Raw genomic sequence first — 23,919 nt, forward strand, 5'->3', positions numbered from 1 at the left:
GTGGTGGTGGTGGTGGTGCTGGGGGTGGTGGTGGTGGGGGGGGGGTGGTGGCGAAGTCCCCGAAGACAAAAGGAGCAGCGAGGGAGGGAGGAGCAAAAGCCTACAGCACCCGGTATTCCCAGGCGGTCTCCCATCCAAGTACTAACCAGGTCCGACCCTGCTTAGCTTCCGACATCAGACGAGATCGGGCGCGTTCAGGGTGGTATGGCCGTAGACGCTAGCCGCCGCCTCCGGGAGCCCCAAGAGCCTGCCGAGGGCCCCGGCGTGCGTCTCCACGCTGCTCTCCTGGCACGGCTGGGAGTCCGGGTGGGGGCTGGCAGCCCGGGGCCAGCGGCCAGAGGCCCCGCGCGCCTGCTCGGGCAGCCGGTCTCGCCCAGGTGGCCGCTGGGTGGCTTTCTTCCCGAGGTGTCCTGCTGCCAGGACGAGGGTCAAGTTTTCTCGGGGGAAAATTTCTCAGTGCTCTCGGGCGCTTGTTCTTCTGGGAATGTCCACTGCTGTGGCCAAGGCGGGGGACGCACAGCTCGGGCCAGGGCAAGCAGCCGCCCTCCTCCGTCGCCTCCTGGAGCCGTATCCTTGGGTGGGTGCGTGGCTCCCAGCGGAGGTCTCGGGGACCCTTCCGGTCCTCTTCGTCCGGAAAGCGCCACTGCCCCTCCAGCCCATCAGGAAAACGGCAGCCGCGCCCTTCGCCGACCCGCTCCGCCCTCCTCCACACTCAGGGCCTGGGGCTGCGGGGCTGAATCGTGAGGCTTTCCAGCCCAGGACTTCACCTCTGGCCCCTTTCACACCCGGGATCTTGGGAAGAAGAAACAAAACCAAACACAGCCAAAGCCATCTCCTCCGACCCGGGGCCCCTCCACATCCCTTCCGATCCCGGGTTCCTGCCGGCCTCCCGGGGCGTTTCTCCCAGGCAGGCCTTCGCGGCCACTACACGGGGCTGAGCACTCGAGTCCTCGGGCGTCACGGGGCCCGCGGCCACGCCAAGCACGCACGACTCCCGGGTCTCGTCTGCTCCTGGGTGCCCTGGGCCTCTTCCCTGTGCCGCTGCTGGGTCTTGTGCCCCTGCTTGGCCTCCTTCAGACCCGGCCCCGTGCTACGCGGCCACGTGCTACAGGATCGTGCCAGCAGAACTGGCCCTGGCTGAGCCCCGTACCCACCCTCCTGCCATCCCTGGCCCTGCTAGCAAATGGCAGAGATCCTCTGGCCTCCGAGCCCAGACAAAAATCCTGATGCAGTTGGCCGAGGGGCCGCAAACCAAGGCTTCGCTTGTTCCCGCTCAGGCCCCAGCCATACCCTCTTGTCCTTCGGCTGCTCGTGTGTGGGGTGGGGGAGAGGAGGGTGCGTCCCCGTGCGTGCGTGCGTGGTCTGGGTGTCTCTGCGTGGTGTGTGTGTGTGTGTGTGTGTGTGTGTTAGATGCCGTGCCTGGTGTAGGTGGGGAAGAGCAAGCCCTCACGCACAGAGCCCCATCACACACTGGGGCCGGGCCGAGGGGGTCAATCTGCTCGGCCTGATTGCGTTGGGCATACATTGCAGAAGGTGGGTTTTCCAAGGCGGAGCAGAGGGTCCCGGCACCTGAGGTTGTCCACGGGGAGAATGTCTGTTCCACGGGGGCAAGCGGTCCCTTCCGTCGTGCCCAAGCCCATGTGACCCCGAAGGCCAGGTGGCCCCGGTCCTTGAGCTGACTGAGGAGTGCTTTGAGACCCGGAGGGTGGCACAGGCGACTGGGCGCCAGCGGCGGCCCTCCCTCCCTTTGAGCGGGACGGGGAGCTGCCGCTGGCATCCGGAGCTCTGGCGGCCTGCGCCCTCTGTCCCTGTGACCGCAGGCTCTGCCGTGGGAGGCGGGATCCCACGTAGAGGTCGCGCGCTGGCTGCCCTGTCTTGGGTTGAGCGACGGAGGGCGACGTGGAGCAGCACCCGACTGAGGCTCCCTGCTTCTCTGTCCCCTGGCGTCTTGCCCTGGACCCAGTGCACCACCTTGTGGCGAGCCCAGGTGTGGCGCGTCCCGCTGTGGGGCCCGCTGGGGTGCAGGAACCACTTTCTCATGGCTTCCGCACGTCCCTCCCCGCCCGCCTGGAGGGCAGTTGGGGAGCGGTCCCCAACGTGGCCTGGGACCAACCTCGCTGGTGACCCGTGTCGCGGGCGCGCGCCCCAGGAGAGTGTGGGGAGGGGAGAGGATTCGGGGACGTAGCTGTGAGGATTCGGTGTGCGTGGGTCTGGCGGGTGGCCCGGACGGGGTCGGGGTCGTGGTCACGGTGGGTCGTTGTGGTGGTGGTGGTGGTGGTGGTGCTGGGGGTGGTGGTGGTGGTGGGGGGGGTGGTGGCGAAGTCCCCGAAGACAAAAGGAGCAGCGAGGGAGGGAGGAGCAAAAGCCTACAGCACCCGGTATTCCCAGGCGGTCTCCCATCCAAGTACTAACCAGGCCCGACCCTGCTTAGCTTCCGAGATCAGACGAGATCGGGCGCGTTCAGGGTGGTATGGCCGTAGACGCTAGCCGCCGCCTCCGGGAGCCCCAAGAGCCTGCCGAGGGCCCCGGCGTGCGTCTCCACGCTGCTCTCCTGGCACGGCTGGGAGTCCGGGTGGGGGCTGGCAGCCCGGGGCCAGCGGCCAGAGGCCCCGCGCGCCTGCTCGGGCAGCCGGTCTCGCCCAGGTGGCCGCTGGGTGGCTTTCTTCCCGAGGTGTCCTGCTGCCAGGACGAGGGTCAAGTTTTCTCGGGGGAAAATTTCTCAGTGCTCTCGGGCGCTTGTTCTTCTGGGAATGTCCACTGCTGTGGCCAAGGCGGGGGACGCACAGCTCGGGCCAGGGCAAGCAGCCGCCCTCCTCCGTCGCCTCCTGGAGCCGTATCCTTGGGTGGGTGCGTGGCTCCCAGCGGAGGTCTCGGGGACCCTTCCGGTCCTCTTCGTCCGGAAAGCGCCACTGCCCCTCCAGCCCATCAGGAAAACGGCAGCCGCGCCCTTCGCCGACCCGCTCCGCCCTCCTCCACACTCAGGGCCTGGGGCTGCGGGGCTGAATCGTGAGGCTTTCCAGCCCAGGACTTCACCTCTGGCCCCTTTCACACCCGGGATCTTGGGAAGAAGAAACAAAACCAAACACAGCCAAAGCCATCTCCTCCGACCCGGGGCCCCTCCACATCCCTTCCGATCCCGGGTTCCTGCCGGCCTCCCGGGGCGTTTCTCCCAGGCAGGCCTTCGCGGCCACTACACGGGGCTGAGCACTCGAGTCCTCGGGCGTCACGGGGCCCGCGGCCACGCCAAGCACGCACGACTCCCGGGTCTCGTCTGCTCCTGGGTGCCCTGGGCCTCTTCCCTGTGCCGCTGCTGGGTCTTGTGCCCCTGCTTGGCCTCCTTCAGACCCGGCCCCGTGCTACGCGGCCACGTGCTACAGGATCGTGCCAGCAGAACTGGCCCTGGCTGAGCCCCGTACCCACCCTCCTGCCATCCCTGGCCCTGCTAGCAAATGGCAGAGATCCTCTGGCCTCCGAGCCCAGACAAAAATCCTGATGCAGTTGGCCGAGGGGCCGCAAACCAAGGCTTCGCTTGTTCCCGCTCAGGCCCCAGCCATACCCTCTTGTCCTTCGGCTGCTCGTGTGTGGGGTGGGGGAGAGGAGGGTGCGTCCCCGTGCGTGCGTGCGTGGTCTGGGTGTCTCTGCGTGGTGTGTGTGTGTGTGTGTGTGTGTGTTAGATGCCGTGCCTGGTGTAGGTGGGGAAGAGCAAGCCCTCACGCACAGAGCCCCATCACACACTGGGGCCGGGCCGAGGGGGTCAATCTGCTCGGCCTGATTGCGTTGGGCATACATTGCAGAAGGTGGGTTTTCCAAGGCGGAGCAGAGGGTCCCGGCACCTGAGGTTGTCCACGGGGAGAATGTCTGTTCCACGGGGGCAAGCGGTCCCTTCCGTCGTGCCCAAGCCCATGTGACCCCGAAGGCCAGGTGGCCCCGGTCCTTGAGCTGACTGAGGAGTGCTTTGAGACCTGGAGGGTGGCACAGGCGACTGGGCGCCAGCGGCGGCCCTCCCTCCCTTTGAGCGGGACGGGGAGCTGCCGCTGGCATCCGGAGCTCTGGCGGCCTGCGCCCTCTGTCCCTGTGACCGCAGGCTCTGCCGTGGGAGGCAGGATCCCACGTAGAGGTCGCGCGCTGGCTGCCCTGTCTTGGGTTGAGCGACGGAGGGCGACGTGGAGCAGCACCCGACTGAGGCTCCCTGCTTCTCTGTCCCCTGGCGTCTTGCCCTGGACCCAGTGCACCACCTTGTGGCGAGCCCAGGTGTGGCGCGTCCCGCTGTGGGGCCCGCTGGGGTGCAGGACCCACTTTCTCATGGCTTCCGCACGTCCCTCCCCGCCCGCCTGGAGGGCAGTTGGGGAGCGGTCCCCAACGTGGCCTGGGACCAACCTCGCTGGTGACCCGTGTCGCGGGCGCGCGCCCCAGGAGAGTGTGGGGAGGGGAGAGGATTCGGGGACGTAGCTGTGAGGATTCGGTGTGCGTGGGTCTGGCGGGTGGCCCGGACGGGGTCGGGGTCGTGGTCACGGTGGGTCGTTGTGGTGGTGGTGGTGGTGGTGCTGGGGGTGGTGGTGGTGGGGGGGGGTGGTGGCGAAGTCCCCGAAGACAAAAGGAGCAGCGAGGGAGGGAGGAGCAAAAGCCTACAGCACCCGGTATTCCCAGGCGGTCTCCCATCCAAGTACTAACCAGGCCCGACCCTGCTTAGCTTCCGAGATCAGACGAGATCGGGCGCATTCAGGGTGGTATGGCCGTAGACGCTAGCCGCCGCCTCCGGGAGCCCCAAGAGCCTGCCGAGGGCCCCGGCGTGCGTCTCCACGCTGCTCTCCTGGCACGGCTGGGAGTCCGGGTGGGGGCTGGCAGCCCGGGGCCAGCGGCCAGAGGCCCCGCGCGCCTGCTCGGGCAGCCGGTCTCGCCCAGGTGGCCGCTGGGTGGCTTTCTTCCCGAGGTGTCCTGCTGCCAGGACGAGGGTCAAGTTTTCTCGGGGGAAAATTTCTCAGTGCTCTCGGGCGCTTGTTCTTCTGGGAATGTCCACTGCTGTGGCCAAGGCGGGGGACGCACAGCTCGGGCCAGGGCAAGCAGCCGCCCTCCTCCGTCGCCTCCTGGAGCCGTATCCTTGGGTGGGTGCGTGGCTCCCAGCGGAGGTCTCGGGGACCCTTCCGGTCCTCTTCGTCCGGAAAGCGCCACTGCCCCTCCAGCCCATCAGGAAAACGGCAGCCGCGCCCTTCGCCGACCCGCTCCGCCCTCCTCCACACTCAGGGCCTGGGGCTGCGGGGCTGAATCGTGAGGCTTTCCAGCCCAGGACTTCACCTCTGGCCCCTTTCACACCCGGGATCTTGGGAAGAAGAAACAAAACCAAACACAGCCAAAGCCATCTCCTCCGACCCGGGGCCCCTCCACATCCCTTCCGATCCCGGGTTCCTGCCGGCCTCCCGGGGCGTTTCTCCCAGGCAGGCCTTCGCGGCCACTACACGGGGCTGAGCACTCGAGTCCTCGGGCGTCACGGGGCCCGCGGCCACGCCAAGCACGCACGACTCCCGGGTCTCGTCTGCTCCTGGGTGCCCTGGGCCTCTTCCCTGTGCCGCTGCTGGGTCTTGTGCCCCTGCTTGGCCTCCTTCAGACCCGGCCCCGTGCTACGCGGCCACGTGCTACAGGATCGTGCCAGCAGAACTGGCCCTGGCTGAGCCCCGTACCCACCCTCCTGCCATCCCTGGCCCTGCTAGCAAATGGCAGAGATCCTCTGGCCTCCGAGCCCAGACAAAAATCCTGATGCAGTTGGCCGAGGGGCCGCAAACCAAGGCTTCGCTTGTTCCCGCTCAGGCCCCAGCCATACCCTCTTGTCCTTCGGCTGCTCGTGTGTGGGGTGGGGGAGAGGAGGGTGCGTCCCCGTGCGTGCGTGCGTGGTCTGGGTGTCTCTGCGTGGTGTGTGTGTGTGTGTGTGTGTGTGTGTGTGTGTGTGTGTGTTAGATGCCGTGCCTGGTGTAGGTGGGGAAGAGCAAGCCCTCACGCACAGAGCCCCATCACACACTGGGGCCGGGCCGAGGGGGTCAATCTGCTCGGCCTGATTGCGTTGGGCATACATTGCAGAAGGTGGGTTTTCCAAGGCGGAGCAGAGGGTCCCGGCACCTGAGGTTGTCCACGGGGAGAATGTCTGTTCCACGGGGGCAAGCGGTCCCTTCCGTCGTGCCCAAGCCCATGTGACCCCGAAGGCCAGGTGGCCCCGGTCCTTGAGCTGACTGAGGAGTGCTTTGAGACCCGGAGGGTGGCACAGGCGACTGGGCGCCAGCGGCGGCCCTCCCTCCCTTTGAGCGGGACGGGGAGCTGCCGCTGGCATCCGGAGCTCTGGCGGCCTGCGCCCTCTGTCCCTGTGACCGCAGGCTCTGCCGTGGGAGGCGGGATCCCACGTAGAGGTCGCGCGCTGGCTGCCCTGTCTTGGGTTGAGCGACGGAGCGCGACGTGGAGCAGCACCCGACTGAGGCTCCCTGCTTCTCTGTCCCCTGGCGTCTTGCCCTGGACCCAGTGCACCACCTTGTGGCGAGCCCAGGTGTGGCGCGTCCCGCTGTGGGGCCCGCTGGGGTGCAGGACCCACTTTCTCATGGCTTCCGCACGTCCCTCCCCGCCCGCCTGGAGGGCAGTTGGGGAGCGGTCCCCAACGTGGCCTGGGACCAACCTCGCTGGTGACCCGTGTCGCGGGCGCGCGCCCCAGGAGAGTGTGGGGAGGGGAGAGGATTCGGGGACGTAGCTGTGAGGATTCGGTGTGCGTGGGTCTGGCGGGTGGCCCGGACGGGGTCGGGGTCGTGGTCACGGTGGGTCGTTGTGGTGGTGGTGGTGGTGGTGGTGCTGGGGGTGGTGGTGGTGGTGGGGGGGGTGGTGGCGAAGTCCCCGAAGACAAAAGGAGCAGCGAGGGAGGGAGGAGCAAAAGCCTACAGCACCCGGTATTCCCAGGCGGTCTCCCATCCAAGTACTAACCAGGCCCGACCCTGCTTAGCTTCCGAGATCAGACGAGATCGGGCGCGTTCAGGGTGGTATGGCCGTAGACGCTAGCCGCCGCCTCCGGGAGCCCCAAGAGCCTGCCGAGGGCCCCGGCGTGCGTCTCCACGCTGCTCTCCTGGCACGGCTGGGAGTCCGGGTGGGGGCTGGCAGCCCGGGGCCAGCGGCCAGAGGCCCCGCGCGCCTGCTCGGGCAGCCGGTCTCGCCCAGGTGGCCGCTGGGTGGCTTTCTTCCCGAGGTGTCCTGCTGCCAGGACGAGGGTCAAGTTTTCTCGGGGGAAAATTTCTCAGTGCTCTCGGGCGCTTGTTCTTCTGGGAATGTCCACTGCTGTGGCCAAGGCGGGGGACGCACAGCTCGGGCCAGGGCAAGCAGCCGCCCTCCTCCGTCGCCTCCTGGAGCCGTATCCTTGGGTGGGTGCGTGGCTCCCAGCGGAGGTCTCGGGGACCCTTCCGGTCCTCTTCGTCCGGAAAGCGCCACTGCCCCTCCAGCCCATCAGGAAAACGGCAGCCGCGCCCTTCGCCGACCCGCTCCGCCCTCCTCCACACTCAGGGCCTGGGGCTGCGGGGCTGAATCGTGAGGCTTTCCAGCCCAGGACTTCACCTCTGGCCCCTTTCACACCCGGGATCTTGGGAAGAAGAAACAAAACCAAACACAGCCAAAGCCATCTCCTCCGACCCGGGGCCCCTCCACATCCCTTCCGATCCCGGGTTCCTGCCGGCCTCCCGGGGCGTTTCTCCCAGGCAGGCCTTCGCGGCCACTACACGGGGCTGAGCACTCGAGTCCTCGGGCGTCACGGGGCCCGCGGCCACGCCAAGCACGCACGACTCCCGGGTCTCGTCTGCTCCTGGGTGCCCTGGGCCTCTTCCCTGTGCCGCTGCTGGGTCTTGTGCCCCTGCTTGGCCTCCTTCAGACCCGGCCCTGTGCTACGCGGCCACGTGCTACAGGATCGTGCCAGCAGAACTGGCCCTGGCTGAGCCCCGTACCCACCCTCCTGCCATCCCTGGCCCTGCTAGCAAATGGCAGAGATCCTCTGGCCTCCGAGCCCAGACAAAAATCCTGATGCAGTTGGCCGAGGGGCCGCAAACCAAGGCTTCGCTTGTTCCCGCTCAGGCCCCAGCCATACCCTCTTGTCCTTCGGCTGCTCGTGTGTGGGGTGGGGGAGAGGAGGGTGCGTCCCCGTGCGTGCGTGCGTGGTCTGGGTGTCTCTGCGTGGTGTGTGTGTGTGTGTGTGTGTGTGTGTTAGATGCCGTGCCTGGTGTAGGTGGGGAAGAGCAAGCCCTCACGCACAGAGCCCCATCACACACTGGGGCCGGGCCGAGGGGGTCAATCTGCTCGGCCTGATTGCGTTGGGCATACATTGCAGAAGGTGGGTTTTCCAAGGCGGAGCAGAGGGTCCCGGCACCTGAGGTTGTCCACGGGGAGAATGTCTGTTCCACGGGGGCAAGCGGTCCCTTCCGTCGTGCCCAAGCCCATGTGACCCCGAAGGCCAGGTGGCCCCGGTCCTTGAGCTGACTGAGGAGTGCTTTGAGACCCGGAGGGTGGCACAGGCGACTGGGCGCCAGCGGCGGCCCTCCCTCCCTTTGAGCGGGACGGGGAGCTGCCGCTGGCATCCGGAGCTCTGGCGGCCTGCGCCCTCTGTCCCTGTGACCGCAGGCTCTGCCGTGGGAGGCGGGATCCCACGTAGAGGTCGCGCGCTGGCTGCCCTGTCTTGGGTTGAGCGACGGAGGGCGACGTGGAGCAGCACCCGACTGAGGCTCCCTGCTTCTCTGTCCCCTGGCGTCTTGCCCTGGACCCAGTGCACCACCTTGTGGCGAGCCCAGGTGTGGCGCGTCCCGCTGTGGGGCCCGCTGGGGTGCAGGACCCACTTTCTCATGGCTTCCGCACGTCCCTCCCCGCCCGCCTGGAGGGCAGTTGGGGAGCGGTCCCCAACGTGGCCTGGGACCAACCTCGCTGGTGACCCGTGTCGCGGGCGCGCGCCCCAGGAGAGTGTGGGGAGGGGAGAGGATTCGGGGACGTAGCTGTGAGGATTCGGTGTGCGTGGGTCTGGCGGGTGGCCCGGACGGGGTCGGGGTCGTGGTCACGGTGGGTCGTTGTGGTGGTGGTGGTGGTGGTGCTGGGGGTGGTGGTGGTGGGGGGGGGTGGTGGCGAAGTCCCCGAAGACAAAAGGAGCAGCGAGGGAGGGAGGAGCAAAAGCCTACAGCACCCGGTATTCCCAGGCGGTCTCCCATCCAAGTACTAACCAGGCCCGACCCTGCTTAGCTTCCGAGATCAGACGAGATCGGGCGCGTTCAGGGTGGTATGGCCGTAGACGCTAGCCGCCGCCTCCGGGAGCCCCAAGAGCCTGCCGAGGGCCCCGGCGTGCGTCTCCACGCTGCTCTCCTGGCACGGCTGGGAGTCCGGGTGGGGGCTGGCAGCCCGGGGCCAGCGGCCAGAGGCCCCGCGCGCCTGCTCGGGCAGCCGGTCTCGCCCAGGTGGCCGCTGGGTGGCTTTCTTCCCGAGGTGTCCTGCTGCCAGGACGAGGGTCAAGTTTTCTCGGGGGAAAATTTCTCAGTGCTCTCGGGCGCTTGTTCTTCTGGGAATGTCCACTGCTGTGGCCAAGGCGGGGGACGCACAGCTCGGGCCAGGGCAAGCAGCCGCCCTCCTCCGTCGCCTCCTGGAGCCGTATCCTTGGGTGGGTGCGTGGCTCCCAGCGGAGGTCTCGGGGACCCTTCCGGTCCTCTTCGTCCGGAAAGCGCCACTGCCCCTCCAGCCCATCAGGAAAACGGCAGCCGCGCCCTTCGCCGACCCGCTCCGCCCTCCTCCACACTCAGGGCCTGGGGCTGCGGGGCTGAATCGTGAGGCTTTCCAGCCCAGGACTTCACCTCTGGCCCCTTTCACACCCGGGATCTTGGGAAGAAGAAACAAAACCAAACACAGCCAAAGCCATCTCCTCCGACCCGGGGCCCCTCCACATCCCTTCCGATCCCGGGTTCCTGCCGGCCTCCCGGGGCGTTTCTCCCAGGCAGGCCTTCGCGGCCACTACACGGGGCTGAGCACTCGAGTCCTCGGGCGTCACGGGGCCCGCGGCCACGCCAAGCACGCACGACTCCCGGGTCTCGTCTGCTCCTGGGTGCCCTGGGCCTCTTCCCTGTGCCGCTGCTGGGTCTTGTGCCCCTGCTTGGCCTCCTTCAGACCCGGCCCCGTGCTACGCGGCCACGTGCTACAGGATCGTGCCAGCAGAACTGGCCCTGGCTGAGCCCCGTACCCACCCTCCTGCCATCCCTGGCCCTGCTAGCAAATGGCAGAGATCCTCTGGCCTCCGAGCCCAGACAAAAATCCTGATGCAGTTGGCCGAGGGGCCGCAAACCAAGGCTTCGCTTGTTCCCGCTCAGGCCCCAGCCATACCCTCTTGTCCTTCGGCTGCTCGTGTGTGGGGTGGGGGAGAGGAGGGTGCGTCCCCGTGCGTGCGTGCGTGGTCTGGGTGTCTCTGCGTGGTGTGTGTGTGTGTGTGTGTGTGTGTTAGATGCCGTGCCTGGTGTAGGTGGGGAAGAGCAAGCCCTCACGCACAGAGCCCCATCACACACTGGGGCCGGGCCGAGGGGGTCAATCTGCTCGGCCTGATTGCGTTGGGCATACATTGCAGAAGGTGGGTTTTCCAAGGCGGAACAGAGGGTCCCGGCACCTGAGGTTGTCCACGGGGAGAATGTCTGTTCCACGGGGGCAAGCGGTCCCTTCCGTCGTGCCCAAGCCCATGTGACCCCGAAGGCCAGGTGGCCCCGGTCCTTGAGCTGACTGAGGAGTGCTTTGAGACCTGGAGGGTGGCACAGGCGACTGGGCGCCAGCGGCGGCCCTCCCTCCCTTTGAGCGGGACGGGGAGCTGCCGCTGGCATCCGGAGCTCTGGCGGCCTGCGCCCTCTGTCCCTGTGACCGCAGGCTCTGCCGTGGGAGGCAGGATCCCACGTAGAGGTCGCGCGCTGGCTGCCCTGTCTTGGGTTGAGCGACGGAGGGCGACGTGGAGCAGCACCCGACTGAGGCTCCCTGCTTCTCTGTCCCCTGGCGTCTTGCCCTGGACCCAGTGCACCACCTTGTGGCGAGCCCAGGTGTGGCGCGTCCCGCTGTGGGGCCCGCTGGGGTGCAGGACCCACTTTCTCATGGCTTCCGCACGTCCCTCCCCGCCCGCCTGGAGGGCAGTTGGGGAGCGGTCCCCAACGTGGCCTGGGACCAACCTCGCTGGTGACCCGTGTCGCGGGCGCGCGCCCCAGGAGAGTGTGGGGAGGGGAGAGGATTCGGGGACGTAGCTGTGAGGATTCGGTGTGCGTGGGTCTGGCGGGTGGCCCGGACGGGGTCGGGGTCGTGGTCACGGTGGGTCGTTGTGGTGGTGGTGGTGGTGGTGCTGGGGGTGGTGGTGGTGGGGGGGGGTGGTGGCGAAGTCCCCGAAGACAAAAGGAGCAGCGAGGGAGGGAGGAGCAAAAGCCTACAGCACCCGGTATTCCCAGGCGGTCTCCCATCCAAGTACTAACCAGGCCCGACCCTGCTTAGCTTCCGAGATCAGACGAGATCGGGCGCGTTCAGGGTGGTATGGCCGTAGACGCTAGCCGCCGCCTCCGGGAGCCCCAAGAGCCTGCCGAGGGCCCCGGCGTGCGTCTCCACGCTGCTCTCCTGGCACGGCTGGGAGTCCGGGTGGGGGCTGGCAGCCCGGGGCCAGCGGCCAGAGGCCCCGCACGCCTGCTCGGGCAGCCGGTCTCGCCCAGGTGGCCGCTGGGTGGCTTTCTTCCCGAGGTGTCCTGCTGCCAGGACGAGGGTCAAGTTTTCTCGGGGGAAAATTTCTCAGTGCTCTCGGGCGCTTGTTCTTCTGGGAATGTCCACTGCTGTGGCCAAGGCGGGGGACGCACAGCTCGGGCCAGGGCAAGCAGCCGCCCTCCTCCGTCGCCTCCTGGAGCCGTATCCTTGGGTGGGTGCGTGGCTCCCAGCGGAGGTCTCGGGGACCCTTCCGGTCCTCTTCGTCCGGAAAGCGCCACTGCCCCTCCAGCCCATCAGGAAAACGGCAGCCGCGCCCTTCGCCGACCCGCTCCGCCCTCCTCCACACTCAGGGCCTGGGGCTGCGGGGCTGAATCGTGAGGCTTTCCAGCCCAGGACTTCACCTCTGGCCCCTTTCACACCCGGGATCTTGGGAAGAAGAAACAAAACCAAACACAGCCAAAGCCATCTCCTCCGACCCGGGGCCCCTCCACATCCCTTCCGATCCCGGGTTCCTGCCGGCCTCCCGGGGCGTTTCTCCCAGGCAGGCCTTCGCGGCCACTACACGGGGCTGAGCACTCGAGTCCTCGGGCGTCACGGGGCCCGCGGCCACGCCAAGCACGCACGACTCCCGGGTCTCGTCTGCTCCTGGGTGCCCTGGGCCTCTTCCCTGTGCCGCTGCTGGGTCTTGTGCCCCTGCTTGGCCTCCTTCAGACCCGGCCCCGTGCTACGCGGCCACGTGCTACAGGATCGTGCCAGCAGAACTGGCCCTGGCTGAGCCCCGTACCCACCCTCCTGCCATCCCTGGCCCTGCTAGCAAATGGCAGAGATCCTCTGGCCTCCGAGCCCAGACAAAAATCCTGATGCAGTTGGCCGAGGGGCCGCAAACCAAGGCTTCGCTTGTTCCCGCTCAGGCCCCAGCCATACCCTCTTGTCCTTCGGCTGCTCGTGTGTGGGGTGGGGGAGAGGAGGGTGCGTCCCCGTGCGTGCGTGCGTGGTCTGGGTGTCTCTGCGTGGTGTGTGTGTGTGTGTGTGTGTGTGTGTGTGTGTGTGTGTGTGTGTGTTAGATGCCGTGCCTGGTGTAGGTGGGGAAGAGCAAGCCCTCACGCACAGAGCCCCATCACACACTGGGGCCGGGCCGAGGGGGTCAATCTGCTCGGCCTGATTGCATTGGGCATACATTGCAGAAGGTGGGTTTTCCAAGGCGGAGCAGAGGGTCCCGGCACCTGAGGTTGTCCACGGGGAGAATGTCTGTTCCACGGGGGCAAGCGGTCCCTTCCGTCGTGCCCAAGCCCATGTGACCCCGAAGGCCAGGTGGCCCCGGTCCTTGAGCTGACTGAGGAGTGCTTTGAGACCCGGAGGGTGGCACAGGCGACTGGGCGCCAGCGGCGGCCCTCCCTCCCTTTGAGCGGGACGGGGAGCTGCCGCTGGCATCCGGAGCTCTGGCGGCCTGCGCCCTCTGTCCCTGTGACCGCAGGCTCTGCCGTGGGAGGCGGGATCCCACGTAGAGGTCGCACGCTGGCTGCCCTGTCTTGGGTTGAGCGACGGAGCGCGACGTGGAGCAGCACCCGACTGAGGCTCCCTGCTTCTCTGTCCCCTGGCGTCTTGCCCTGGACCCAGTGCACCACCTTGTGGCGAGCCCAGGTGTGGCGCGTCCCGCTGTGGGGCCCGCTGGGGTGCAGGACCCACTTTCTCATGGCTTCCGCACGTCCCTCCCCGCCCGCCTGGAGGGCAGTTGGGGAGCGGTCCCCAACGTGGCCTGGGACCAACCTCGCTGGTGACCCGTGTCGCGGGCGCGCGCCCCAGGAGAGTGTGGGGAGGGGAGAGGATTCGGGGACGTAGCTGTGAGGATTCGGTGTGCGTGGGTCTGGCGGGTGGCCCGGACGGGGTCGGGGTCGTGGTCACGGTGGGTCGTTGTGGTGGTGGTGGTGGTGGTGGTGCTGGGGGTGGTGGTGGTGGTGGGGGGGGTGGTGGCGAAGTCCCCGAAGACAAAAGGAGCAGCGAGGGAGGGAGGAGCAAAAGCCTACAGCACCCGGTATTCCCAGGCGGTCTCCCATCCAAGTACTAACCAGGCCCGACCCTGCTTAGCTTCCGAGATCAGACGAGATCGGGCGCGTTCAGGGTGGTATGGCCGTAGACGCTAGCCGCCGCCTCCGGGAGCCCCAAGAGCCTGCCGAGGGCCCCGGCGTGCGTCTCCACGCTGCTCTCCTGGCACGGCTGGGAGTCCGGGTGGGGGCTGGCAGCCCGGGGCCAGCGGCCAGAGGCCCCGCGCGCCTGCTCGGGCAGCCGGTCTCGCCCAGGTGGCCGCTGGGTGGCTTTCTTCCCGAGGTGTCCTGCTGCCAGGACGAGGGTCAAGTTTTCTCGGGGGAAAATTTCTCAGTGCTCTCGGGCGCTTGTTCTTCTGGGAATGTCCACTGCTGTGGCCAAGGCGGGGGACGCACAGCTCGGGCCAGGGCAAGCAGCCGCCCTCCTCCGTCGCCTCCTGGAGCCGTATCCTTGGGTGGGTGCGTGGCTCCCAGCGGAGGTCTCGGGGACCCTTCCGGTCCTCTTCGTCCGGAAAGCGCCACTGCCCCTCCAGCCCATCAGGAAAACGGCAGCCGCGCCCTTCGCCGACCCGCTCCGCCCTCCTCCACACTCAGGGCCTGGGGCTGCGGGGCTGAATCGTGAGGCTTTCCAGCCCAGGACTTCACCTCTGGCCCCTTTCACACCCGGGATCTTGGGAAGAAGAAACAAAACCAAACACAGCCAAAGCCATCTCCTCCGACCCGGGGCCCCTCCACATCCCTTCCGATCCCGGGTTCCTGCCGGCCTCCCGGGGCGTTTCTCCCAGGCAGGCCTTCGCGGCCACTACACGGGGCTGAGCACTCGAGTCCTCGGGCGTCACGGGGCCCGCGGCCACGCCAAGCACGCACGACTCCCGGGTCTCGTCTGCTCCTGGGTGCCCTGGGCCTCTTCCCTGTGCCGCTGCTGGGTCTTGTGCCCCTGCTTGGCCTCCTTCAGACCCGGCCCCGTGCTACGCGGCCACGTGCTACAGGATCGTGCCAGCAGAACTGGCCCTGGCTGAGCCCCGTACCCACCCTCCTGCCATCCCTGGCCCTGCTAGCAAATGGCAGAGATCCTCTGGCCTCCGAGCCCAGACAAAAATCCTGATGCAGTTGGCCGAGGGGCCGCAAACCAAGGCTTCGCTTGTTCCCGCTCAGGCCCCAGCCATACCCTCTTGTCCTTCGGCTGCTCGTGTGTGGGGTGGGGGAGAGGAGGGTGCGTCCCCGTGCGTGCGTGCGTGGTCTGGGTGTCTCTGCGTGGTGTGTGTGTGTGTGTGTGTGTGTGTTAGATGCCGTGCCTGGTGTAGGTGGGGAAGAGCAAGCCCTCACGCACAGAGCCCCATCACACACTGGGGCCGGGCCGAGGGGGTCAATCTGCTCGGCCTGATTGCGTTGGGCATACATTGCAGAAGGTGGGTTTTCCAAGGCGGAGCAGAGGGTCCCGGCACCTGAGGTTGTCCACGGGGAGAATGTCTGTTCCACGGGGGCAAGCGGTCCCTTCCGTCGTGCCCAAGCCCATGTGACCCCGAAGGCCAGGTGGCCCCGGTCCTTGAGCTGACTGAGGAGTGCTTTGAGACCCGGAGGGTGGCACAGGCGACTGGGCGCCAGCGGCGGCCCTCCCTCCCTTTGAGCGGGACGGGGAGCTGCCGCTGGCATCCGGAGCTCTGGCGGCCTGCGCCCTCTGTCCCTGTGACCGCAGGCTCTGCCGTGGGAGGCGGGATCCCACGTAGAGGTCGCGCGCTGGCTGCCCTGTCTTGGGTTGAGCGACGGAGGGCGACGTGGAGCAGCACCCGACTGAGGCTCCCTGCTTCTCTGTCCCCTGGCGTCTTGCCCTGGACCCAGTGCACCACCTTGTGGCGAGCCCAGGTGTGGCGCGTCCCGCTGTGGGGCCCGCTGGGGTGCAGGACCCACTTTCTCATGGCTTCCGCACGTCCCTCCCCGCCCGCCTGGAGGGCAGTTGGGGAGCGGTCCCCAACGTGGCCTGGGACCAACCTCGCTGGTGACCCGTGTCGCGGGCGCACGCCCCAGGAGAGTGTGGGGAGGGGAGAGGATTCGGGGACGTAGCTGTGAGGATTCGGTGTGCGTGGGTCTGGCGGGTGGCCCGGACGGGGTCGGGGTCGTGGTCACGGTGGGTCGTTGTGGTGGTGGTGGTGGTGGTGCTGGGGGTGGTGGTGGTGGGGGGGGGGTGGTGGCGAAGTCCCCGAAGACAAAAGGAGCAGCGAGGGAGGGAGGAGCAAAAGACTACAGCACCCGGTATTCCCAGGCGGTCTCCCATCCAAGTACTAACCAGGCCCGACCCTGCTTAGCTTCCGAGATCAGACGAGATCGGGCGCATTCAGGGTGGTATGGCCGTAGACGCTAGCCGCCGCCTCCGGGAGCCCCAAGAGCCTGCCGAGGGCCCCGGCGTGCGTCTCCACGCTGCTCTCCTGGCACGGCTGGGAGTCCGGGTGGGGGCTGGCAGCCCGGGGCCAGCGGCCAGAGGCCCCGCACGCCTGCTCGGGCAGCCGGTCTCGCCCAGGTGGCCGCTGGGTGGCTTTCTTCCCGAGGTGTCCTGCTGCCAGGACGAGGGTCAAGTTTTCTCGGGGGAAAATTTCTCAGTGCTCTCGGGCGCTTGTTCTTCTGGGAATGTCCACTGCTGTGGCCAAGGCGGGGGACGCACAGCTCGGGCCAGGGCAAGCAGCCGCCCTCCTCCGTCGCCTCCTGGAGCCGTATCCTTGGGTGGGTGCGTGGCTCCCAGCGGAGGTCTCGGGGACCCTTCCGGTCCTCTTCGTCCGGAAAGCGACACTGCCCCTCCAGCCCATCAGGAAAACGGCAGCCGCGCCCTTCGCCGACCCGCTCCGCCCTCCTCCACACTCAGGGCCTGGGGCTGCGGGGCTGAATCGTGAGGCTTTCCAGCCCAGGACTTCACCTCTGGCCCCTTTCACACCCGGGATCTTGGGAAGAAGAAACAAAACCAAACACAGCCAAAGCCATCTCCTCCGACCCGGGGCCCCTCCACATCCCTTCCGATCCCGGGTTCCTGCCGGCCTCCCGGGGCGTTTCTCCCAGGCAGGCCTTCGCGGCCACTACACGGGGCTGAGCACTCGAGTCCTCGGGCGTAACGGGGCCCGCGGCCACGCCAAGCACGCACGACTCCCGGGTCTCGTCTGCTCCTGGGTGCCCTGGGCCTCTTCCCTGTGCCGCTGCTGGGTCTTGTGCCCCTGCTTGGCCTCCTTCAGACCCGGCCCCGTGCTACGCGGCCACGTGCTACAGGATCGTGCCAGCAGAACTGGCCCTGGCTGAGCCCCGTACCCACCCTCCTGCCATCCCTGGCCCTGCTAGCAAATGGCAGAGATCCTCTGGCCTCCGAGCCCAGACAAAAATCCTGATGCAGTTGGCCGAGGGGCCGCAAACCAAGGCTTCGCTTGTTCCCGCTCAGGCCCCAGCCATACCCTCTTGTCCTTCGGCTGCTCGTGTGTGGGGTGGGGGAGAGGAGGGTGCGTCCCCGTGCGTGCGTGCGTGGTCTGGGTGTCTCTGCGTGGTGTGTGTGTGTGTGTGTGTGTGTTAGATGCCGTGCCTGGTGTAGGTGGGGAAGAGCAAGCCCTCACGCACAGAGCCCCATCACACACTGGGGCCGGGCCGAGGGGGTCAATCTGCTCGGCCTGATTGCGTTGGGCATACATTGCAGAAGGTGGGTTTTCCAAGGCGGAGCAGAGGGTCCCGGCACCTGAGGTTGTCCACGGGGAGAATGTCTGTTCCACGGGGGCAAGCGGTCCCTTCCGTCGTGCCCAAGCCCATGTGACCCCGAAGGCCAGGTGGCCCCGGTCCTTGAGCTGACTGAGGAGTGCTTTGAGACCCGGAGGGTGGCACAGGCGACTGGGCGCCAGCGGCGGCCCTCCCTCCCTTTGAGCGGGACGGGGAGCTGCCGCTGGCATCCGGAGCTCTGGCGGCCTGCGCCCTCTGTCCCTGTGACCGCAGGCTCTGCCGTGGGAGGCGGGATCCCACGTAGAGGTCGCGCGCTGGCTGCCCTGTCTTGGGTTGAGCGACGGAGCGCGACGTGGAGCAGCACCCGACTGAGGCTCCCTGCTTCTCTGTCCCCTGGCGTCTTGCCCTGGACCCAGTGCACCACCTTGTGGCGAGCCCAGGTGTGGCGCGTCCCGCTGTGGGGCCCGCTGGGGTGCAGGACCCACTTTCTCATGGCTTCCGCACGTCCCTCCCCGCCCGCCTGGAGGGCAGTTGGGGAGCGGTCCCCAACGTGGCCTGGGACCAACCTCGCTGGTGACCCGTGTCGCGGGCGCGCGCCCCAGGAGAGTGTGGGGAGGGGAGAGGATTCGGGGACGTAGCTGTGAGGATTCGGTGTGCGTGGGTCTGGCGGGTGGCCCGGACGGGGTCGGGGTCGTGGTCACGGTGGGTCGTTGTGGTGGTGGTGGTGGTGGTGCTGGGGGTGGTGGTGGTGGTGGGGGGGTGGTGGCGAAGTCCCCGAAGACAAAAGGAGCAGCGAGGGAGGGAGGAGCAAAAGCCTACAGCACCCGGTATTCCCAGGCGGTCTCCCATCCAAGTACTAACCAGGTCCGACCCTGCTTAGCTTCCGACATCAGACGAGATCGGGCGCGTTCAGGGTGGTATGGCCGTAGACGCTAGCCGCCGCCTCCGGGAGCCCCAAGAGCCTGCCGAGGGCCCCGGCGTGCGTCTCCACGCTGCTCTCCTGGCACGGCTGGGAGTCCGGGTGGGGGCTGGCAGCCCGGGGCCAGCGGCCAGAGGCCCCGCGCGCCTGCTCGGGCAGCCGGTCTCGCCCAGGTGGCCGCTGGGTGGCTTTCTTCCCGAGGTGTCCTGCTGCCAGGACGAGGGTCAAGTTTTCTCGGGGGAAAATTTCTCAGTGCTCTCGGGCGCTTGTTCTTCTGGGAATGTCCACTGCTGTGGCCAAGGCGGGGGACGCACAGCTCGGGCCAGGGCAAGCAGCCGCCCTCCTCCGTCGCCTCCTGGAGCCGTATCCTTGGGTGGGTGCGTGGCTCCCAGCGGAGGTCTCGGGGACCCTTCCGGTCCTCTTCGTCCGGAAAGCGACACTGCCCCTCCAGCCCATCAGGAAAACGGCAGCCGCGCCCTTCGCCGACCCGCTCCGCCCTCCTCCACACTCAGGGCCTGGGGCTGCGGGGCTGAATCGTGAGGCTTTCCAGCCCAGGACTTCACCTCTGGCCCCTTTCACACCCGGGATCTTGGGAAGAAGAAACAAAACCAAACACAGCCAAAGCCATCTCCTCCGACCCGGGGCCCCTCCACATCCCTTCCGATCCCGGGTTCCTGCCGGCCTCCCGGGGCGTTTCTCCCAGGCAGGCCTTCGCGGCCACTACACGGGGCTGAGCACTCGAGTCCTCGGGCGTCACGGGGCCCGCGGCCACGCCAAGCACGCACGACTCCCGGGTCTCGTCTGCTCCTGGGTGCCCTGGGCCTCTTCCCTGTGCCGCTGCTGGGTCTTGTGCCCCTGCTTGGCCTCCTTCAGACCCGGCCCCGTGCTACGCGGCCACGTGCTACAGGATCGTGCCAGCAGAACTGGCCCTGGCTGAGCCCCGTACCCACCCTCCTGCCATCCCTGGCCCTGCTAGCAAATGGCAGAGATCCTCTGGCCTCCGAGCCCAGACAAAAATCCTGATGCAGTTGGCCGAGGGGCCGCAAACCAAGGCTTCGCTTGTTCCCGCTCAGGCCCCAGCCATACCCTCTTGTCCTTCGGCTGCTCGTGTGTGGGGTGGGGGAGAGGAGGGTGCGTCCCCATGCGTGCGTGCGTGGTCTGGGTGTCTCTGCGTGGTGTGTGTGTGTGTGTGTGTGTGTGTGTGTGTGTGTGTGTTAGATGCCGTGCCTGGTGTAGGTGGGGAAGAGCAAGCCCTCACGCACAGAGCCCCATCACACACTGGGGCCGGGCCGAGGGGGTCAATCTGCTCGGCCTGATTGCGTTGAGCATACATTGCAGAAGGTGGGTTTTCCAAGGCGGAGCAGAGGGTCCCGGCACCTGAGGTTGTCCACGGGGAGAATGTCTGTTCCACGGGGGCAAGCGGTCCCTTCCGTCGTGCCCAAGCCCATGTGACCCCGAAGGCCAGGTGGCCCCGGTCCTTGAGCTGACTGAGGAGTGCTTTGAGACCCGGAGGGTGGCACAGGCGACTGGGCGCCAGCGGCGGCCCTCCCTCCCTTTGAGCGGGACGGGGAGCTGCCGCTGGCATCCGGAGCTCTGGCGGCCTGCGCCCTCTGTCCCTGTGACCGCAGGCTCTGCCGTGGGAGGCGGGATCCCACGTAGAGGTCGCGCGCTGGCTGCCCTGTCTTGGGTTGAGCGACGGAGCGCGACGTGGAGCAGCACCCGACTGAGGCTCCCTGCTTCTCTGTCCCCTGGCGTCTTGCCCTGGACCCAGTGCACCACCTTGTGGCGAGCCCAGGTGTGGCGCGTCCCGCTGTGGGGCCCGCTGGGGTGCAGGACCCACTTTCTCATGGCTTCCGCACGTCCCTCCCCGCCCGCCTGGAGGGCAGTTGGGGAGCGGTCCCCAACGTGGCCTGGGACCAACCTCGCTGTTGACCCGTGTCGCGGGCGCGCGCCCCAGGAGAGTGTGGGGAGGGGAGAGGATTCGGGGACGTAGCTGTGAGGATTCGGTGTGCGTGGGTCTGGCGGGTGGCCCGGACGGGGTCGGGGTCGTGGTCACGGTGGGTCGTTGTGGTGGTGGTGGTGGTGGTGGTGCTGGGGGTGGTGGTGGTGGTGGGGGGGGTGGTGGCGAAGTCCCCGAAGACAAAAGGAGCAGCGAGGGAGGGAGGAGCAAAAGCCTACAGCACCCGGTATTCCCAGGCGGTCTCCCATCCAAGTACTAACCAGGCCCGACCCTGCTTAGCTTCCGAGATCAGACGAGATCGGGCGCGTTCAGGGTGGTATGGCCGTAGACGCTAGCCGCCGCCTCCGGGAGCCCCAAGAGCCTGCCGAGGGCCCCGGCGTGCGTCTCCACGCTGCTCTCCTGGCACGGCTGGGAGTCCGGGTGGGGGCTGGCAGCCCGGGGCCAGCGGCCAGAGGCCCCGCGCGCCTGCTCGGGCAGCCGGTCTCGCCCAGGTGGCCGCTGGGTGGCTTTCTTCCCGAGGTGTCCTGCTGCCAGGACGAGGGTCAAGTTTTCTCGGGGGAAAATTTCTCAGTGCTCTCGGGCGCTTGTTCTTCTGGGAATGTCCACTGCTGTGGCCAAGGCGGGGGACGCACAGCTCGGGCCAGGGCAAGCAGCCGCCCTCCTCCGTCGCCTCCTGGAGCCGTATCCTTGGGTGGGTGCGTGGCTCCCAGCGGAGGTCTCGGGGACCCTTCCGGTCCTCTTCGTCCGGAAAGCGCCACTGCCCCTCCAGCCCATCAGGAAAACGGCAGCCGCGCCCTTCGCCGACCCGCTCCGCCCTCCTCCACACTCAGGGCCTGGGGCTGCGGGGCTGAATCGTGAGGCTTTCCAGCCCAGGACTTCACCTCTGGCCCCTTTCACACCCGGGATCTTGGGAAGAAGAAACAAAACCAAACACAGCCAAAGCCATCTCCTCCGACCCGGGGCCCCTCCACATCCCTTCCGATCCCGGGTTCCTGCCGGCCTCCCGGGGCGTTTCTCCCAGGCAGGCCTTCGCGGCCACTACACGGGGCTGAGCACTCGAGTCCTCGGGCGTCACGGGGCCCGCGGCCACGCCAAGCACGCACGACTCCCGGGTCTCGTCTGCTCCTGGGTGCCCTGGGCCTCTTCCCTGTGCCGCTGCTGGGTCTTGTGCCCCTGCTTGGCCTCCTTCAGACCCGGCCCCGTGCTACGCGGCCACGTGCTACAGGATCGTGCCAGCAGAACTGGCCCTGGCTGAGCCCCGTACCCACCCTCCTGCCATCCCTGGCCCTGCTAGCAAATGGCAGAGATCCTCTGGCCTCCGAGCCCAGACAAAAATCCTGATGCAGTTGGCCGAGGGGCCGCAAACCAAGGCTTCGCTTGTTCCCGCTCAGGCCCCAGCCATACCCTCTTGTCCTTCGGCTGCTCGTGTGTGGGGTGGGGGAGAGGAGGGTGCGTCCCCGTGCGTGCGTGCGTGGTCTGGGTGTCTCTGCGTGGTGTGTGTGTGTGTGTGTGTGTGTGTTAGATGCCGTGCCTGGTGTAGGTGGGGAAGAGCAAGCCCTCACGCACAGAGCCCCATCACACACTGGGGCCGGGCCGAGGGGGTCAATCTGCTCGGCCTGATTGCGTTGGGCATACATTGCAGAAGGTGGGTTTTCCAAGGCGGAGCAGAGGGTCCCGGCACCTGAGGTTGTCCACGGGGAGAATGTCTGTTCCACGGGGGCAAGCGGTCCCTTCCGTCGTGCCCAAGCCCATGTGACCCCGAAGGCCAGGTGGCCCCGGTCCTTGAGCTGACTGAGGAGTGCTTTGAGACCCGGAGGGTGGCACAGGCGACTGGGCGCCAGCGGCGGCCCTCCCTCCCTTTGAGCGGGACGGGGAGCTGCCGCTGGCATCCGGAGCTCTGGCGGCCTGCGCCCTCTGTCCCTGTGACCGCAGGCTCTGCCGTGGGAGGCGGGATCCCACGTAGAGGTCGCGCGCTGGCTGCCCTGTCTTGGGTTGAGCGACGGAGGGCGACGTGGAGCAGCACCCGACTGAGGCTCCCTGCTTCTCTGTCCCCTGGCGTCTTGCCCTGGACCCAGTGCACCACCTTGTGGCGAGCCCAGGTGTGGCGCGTCCCGCTGTGGGGCCCGCTGGGGTGCAGGACCCACTTTCTCATGGCTTCCGCACGTCCCTCCCCGCCCGCCTGGAGGGCAGTTGGGGAGCGGTCCCCAACGTGGCCTGGGACCAACCTCGCTGGTGACCCGTGTCGCGGGCGCGCGCCCCAGGAGAGTGTGGGGAGGGGAGAGGATTCGGGGACGTAGCTGTGAGGATTCGGTGTGCGTGGGTCTGGCGGGTGGCCCGGACGGGGTCGGGGTCGTGGTCACGGTGGGTCGTTGTGGTGGTGGTGGTGGTGGTGCTGGGGGTGGTGGTGGTGGGGGGGGGGTGGTGGCGAAGTCCCCGAAGACAAAAGGAGCAGCGAGGGAGGGAGGAGCAAAAGCCTACAGCACCCGGTATTCCCAGGCGGTCTCCCATCCAAGTACTAACCAGGCCCGACCCTGCTTAGCTTCCGAGATCAGACGAGATCGGGCGCGTTCAGGGTGGTATGGCCGTAGACGCTAGCCGCCGCCTCCGGGAGCCCCAAGAGCCTGCCGAGGGCCCCGGCGTGCGTCTCCACGCTGCTCTCCTGGCACGGCTGGGAGTCCGGGTGGGGCCTGGCAGCCCGGGGCCAGCGGCCAGAGGCCCCGCGCGCCTGCTCGGGCAGCCGGTCTCGCCCAGGTGGCCGCTGGGTGGCTTTCTTCCCGAGGTGTCCTGCTGCCAGGACGAGGGTCAAGTTTTCTCGGGGGAAAATTTCTCAGTGCTCTCGGGCGCTTGTTCTTCTGGGAATGTCCACTGCTGTGGCCAAGGCGGGGGACGCACAGCTCGGGCCAGGGCAAGCAGCCGCCCTCCTCCGTCGCCTCCTGGAGCCGTATCCTTGGGTGGGTGCGTGGCTCCCAGCGGAGGTCTCGGGGACCCTTCCGGTCCTCTTCGTCCGGAAAGCGACACTGCCCCTCCAGCCCATCAGGAAAACGGCAGCCGCGCCCTTCGCCGACCCGCTCCGCCCTCCTCCACACTCAGGGCCTGGGGCTGCGGGGCTGAATCGTGAGGCTTTCCAGCCCAGGACTTCACCTCTGGCCCCTTTCACACCCGGGATCTTGGGAAGAAGAAACAAAACCAAACACAGCCAAAGCCATCTCCTCCGACCCGGGGCCCCTCCACATCCCTTCCGATCCCGGGTTCCTGCCGGCCTCCCGGGGCGTTTCTCCCAGGCAGGCCTTCGCGGCCACTACACGGGGCTGAGCACTCGAGTCCTCGGGCGTCACGGGGCCCGCGGCCACGCCAAGCACGCACGACTCCCGGGTCTCGTCTGCTCCTGGGTGCCCTGGGCCTCTTCCCTGTGCCGCTGCTGGGTCTTGTGCCCCTGCTTGGCCTCCTTCAGACCCGGCCCCGTGCTACGCGGCCACGTGCTACAGGATCGTGCCAGCAGAACTGGCCCTGGCTGAGCCCCGTACCCACCCTCCTGCCATCCCTGGCCCTGCTAGCAAATGGCAGAGATCCTCTGGCCTCCGAGCCCAGACAAAAATCCTGATGCAGTTGGCCGAGGGGCCGCAAAC

The 23,919-nt window shown here is 67.7% G+C and overlaps 11 non-coding genes across 11 annotated transcripts; all 11 read right to left on the reverse strand.

Annotated features, from left to right (window-relative positions):
* Positions 1 to 97: 97 nt before the first annotated feature.
* Positions 98 to 216, reverse strand: LOC141412918 (5S ribosomal RNA). Its single transcript, XR_012437760.1, has one exon. It is a non-coding gene; the product is annotated as a 5S ribosomal RNA (ribosomal RNA).
* Positions 217 to 2,363: 2,147 nt separating this feature from the next.
* On the reverse strand, positions 2,364 to 2,482 carry LOC141411989 (5S ribosomal RNA). Its single transcript, XR_012436829.1, has one exon. It is a non-coding gene; the product is annotated as a 5S ribosomal RNA (ribosomal RNA).
* A 2,140-nt stretch (positions 2,483 to 4,622) lies between these two features.
* Positions 4,623 to 4,741, reverse strand: LOC141413569 (5S ribosomal RNA). Its single transcript, XR_012438360.1, has one exon. It is a non-coding gene; the product is annotated as a 5S ribosomal RNA (ribosomal RNA).
* A 2,161-nt stretch (positions 4,742 to 6,902) lies between these two features.
* Positions 6,903 to 7,021, reverse strand: LOC141412002 (5S ribosomal RNA). Its single transcript, XR_012436841.1, has one exon. It is a non-coding gene; the product is annotated as a 5S ribosomal RNA (ribosomal RNA).
* A 2,142-nt stretch (positions 7,022 to 9,163) lies between these two features.
* On the reverse strand, positions 9,164 to 9,282 carry LOC141412014 (5S ribosomal RNA). Its single transcript, XR_012436852.1, has one exon. It is a non-coding gene; the product is annotated as a 5S ribosomal RNA (ribosomal RNA).
* Positions 9,283 to 11,422: 2,140 nt separating this feature from the next.
* LOC141412025 (5S ribosomal RNA) lies at positions 11,423 to 11,541 on the reverse strand. Its single transcript, XR_012436864.1, has one exon. It is a non-coding gene; the product is annotated as a 5S ribosomal RNA (ribosomal RNA).
* Positions 11,542 to 13,708: 2,167 nt separating this feature from the next.
* On the reverse strand, positions 13,709 to 13,827 carry LOC141412036 (5S ribosomal RNA). The gene has a single exon (XR_012436875.1). It is a non-coding gene; the product is annotated as a 5S ribosomal RNA (ribosomal RNA).
* Positions 13,828 to 15,968: 2,141 nt separating this feature from the next.
* Positions 15,969 to 16,087, reverse strand: LOC141412436 (5S ribosomal RNA). Its single transcript, XR_012437276.1, has one exon. It is a non-coding gene; the product is annotated as a 5S ribosomal RNA (ribosomal RNA).
* A 2,139-nt stretch (positions 16,088 to 18,226) lies between these two features.
* On the reverse strand, positions 18,227 to 18,345 carry LOC141412919 (5S ribosomal RNA). The gene has a single exon (XR_012437761.1). It is a non-coding gene; the product is annotated as a 5S ribosomal RNA (ribosomal RNA).
* A 2,159-nt stretch (positions 18,346 to 20,504) lies between these two features.
* LOC141412047 (5S ribosomal RNA) lies at positions 20,505 to 20,623 on the reverse strand. Its single transcript, XR_012436886.1, has one exon. It is a non-coding gene; the product is annotated as a 5S ribosomal RNA (ribosomal RNA).
* Positions 20,624 to 22,764: 2,141 nt separating this feature from the next.
* Positions 22,765 to 22,883, reverse strand: LOC141412058 (5S ribosomal RNA). Its single transcript, XR_012436897.1, has one exon. It is a non-coding gene; the product is annotated as a 5S ribosomal RNA (ribosomal RNA).
* Positions 22,884 to 23,919: the final 1,036 nt, after the last annotated feature.

Source organism: Castor canadensis, chromosome 10 (genome assembly GCF_047511655.1).
Source record: "Castor canadensis chromosome 10, mCasCan1.hap1v2, whole genome shotgun sequence".
Lineage (NCBI taxonomy): Eukaryota > Metazoa > Chordata > Mammalia > Rodentia > Castoridae > Castor > Castor canadensis.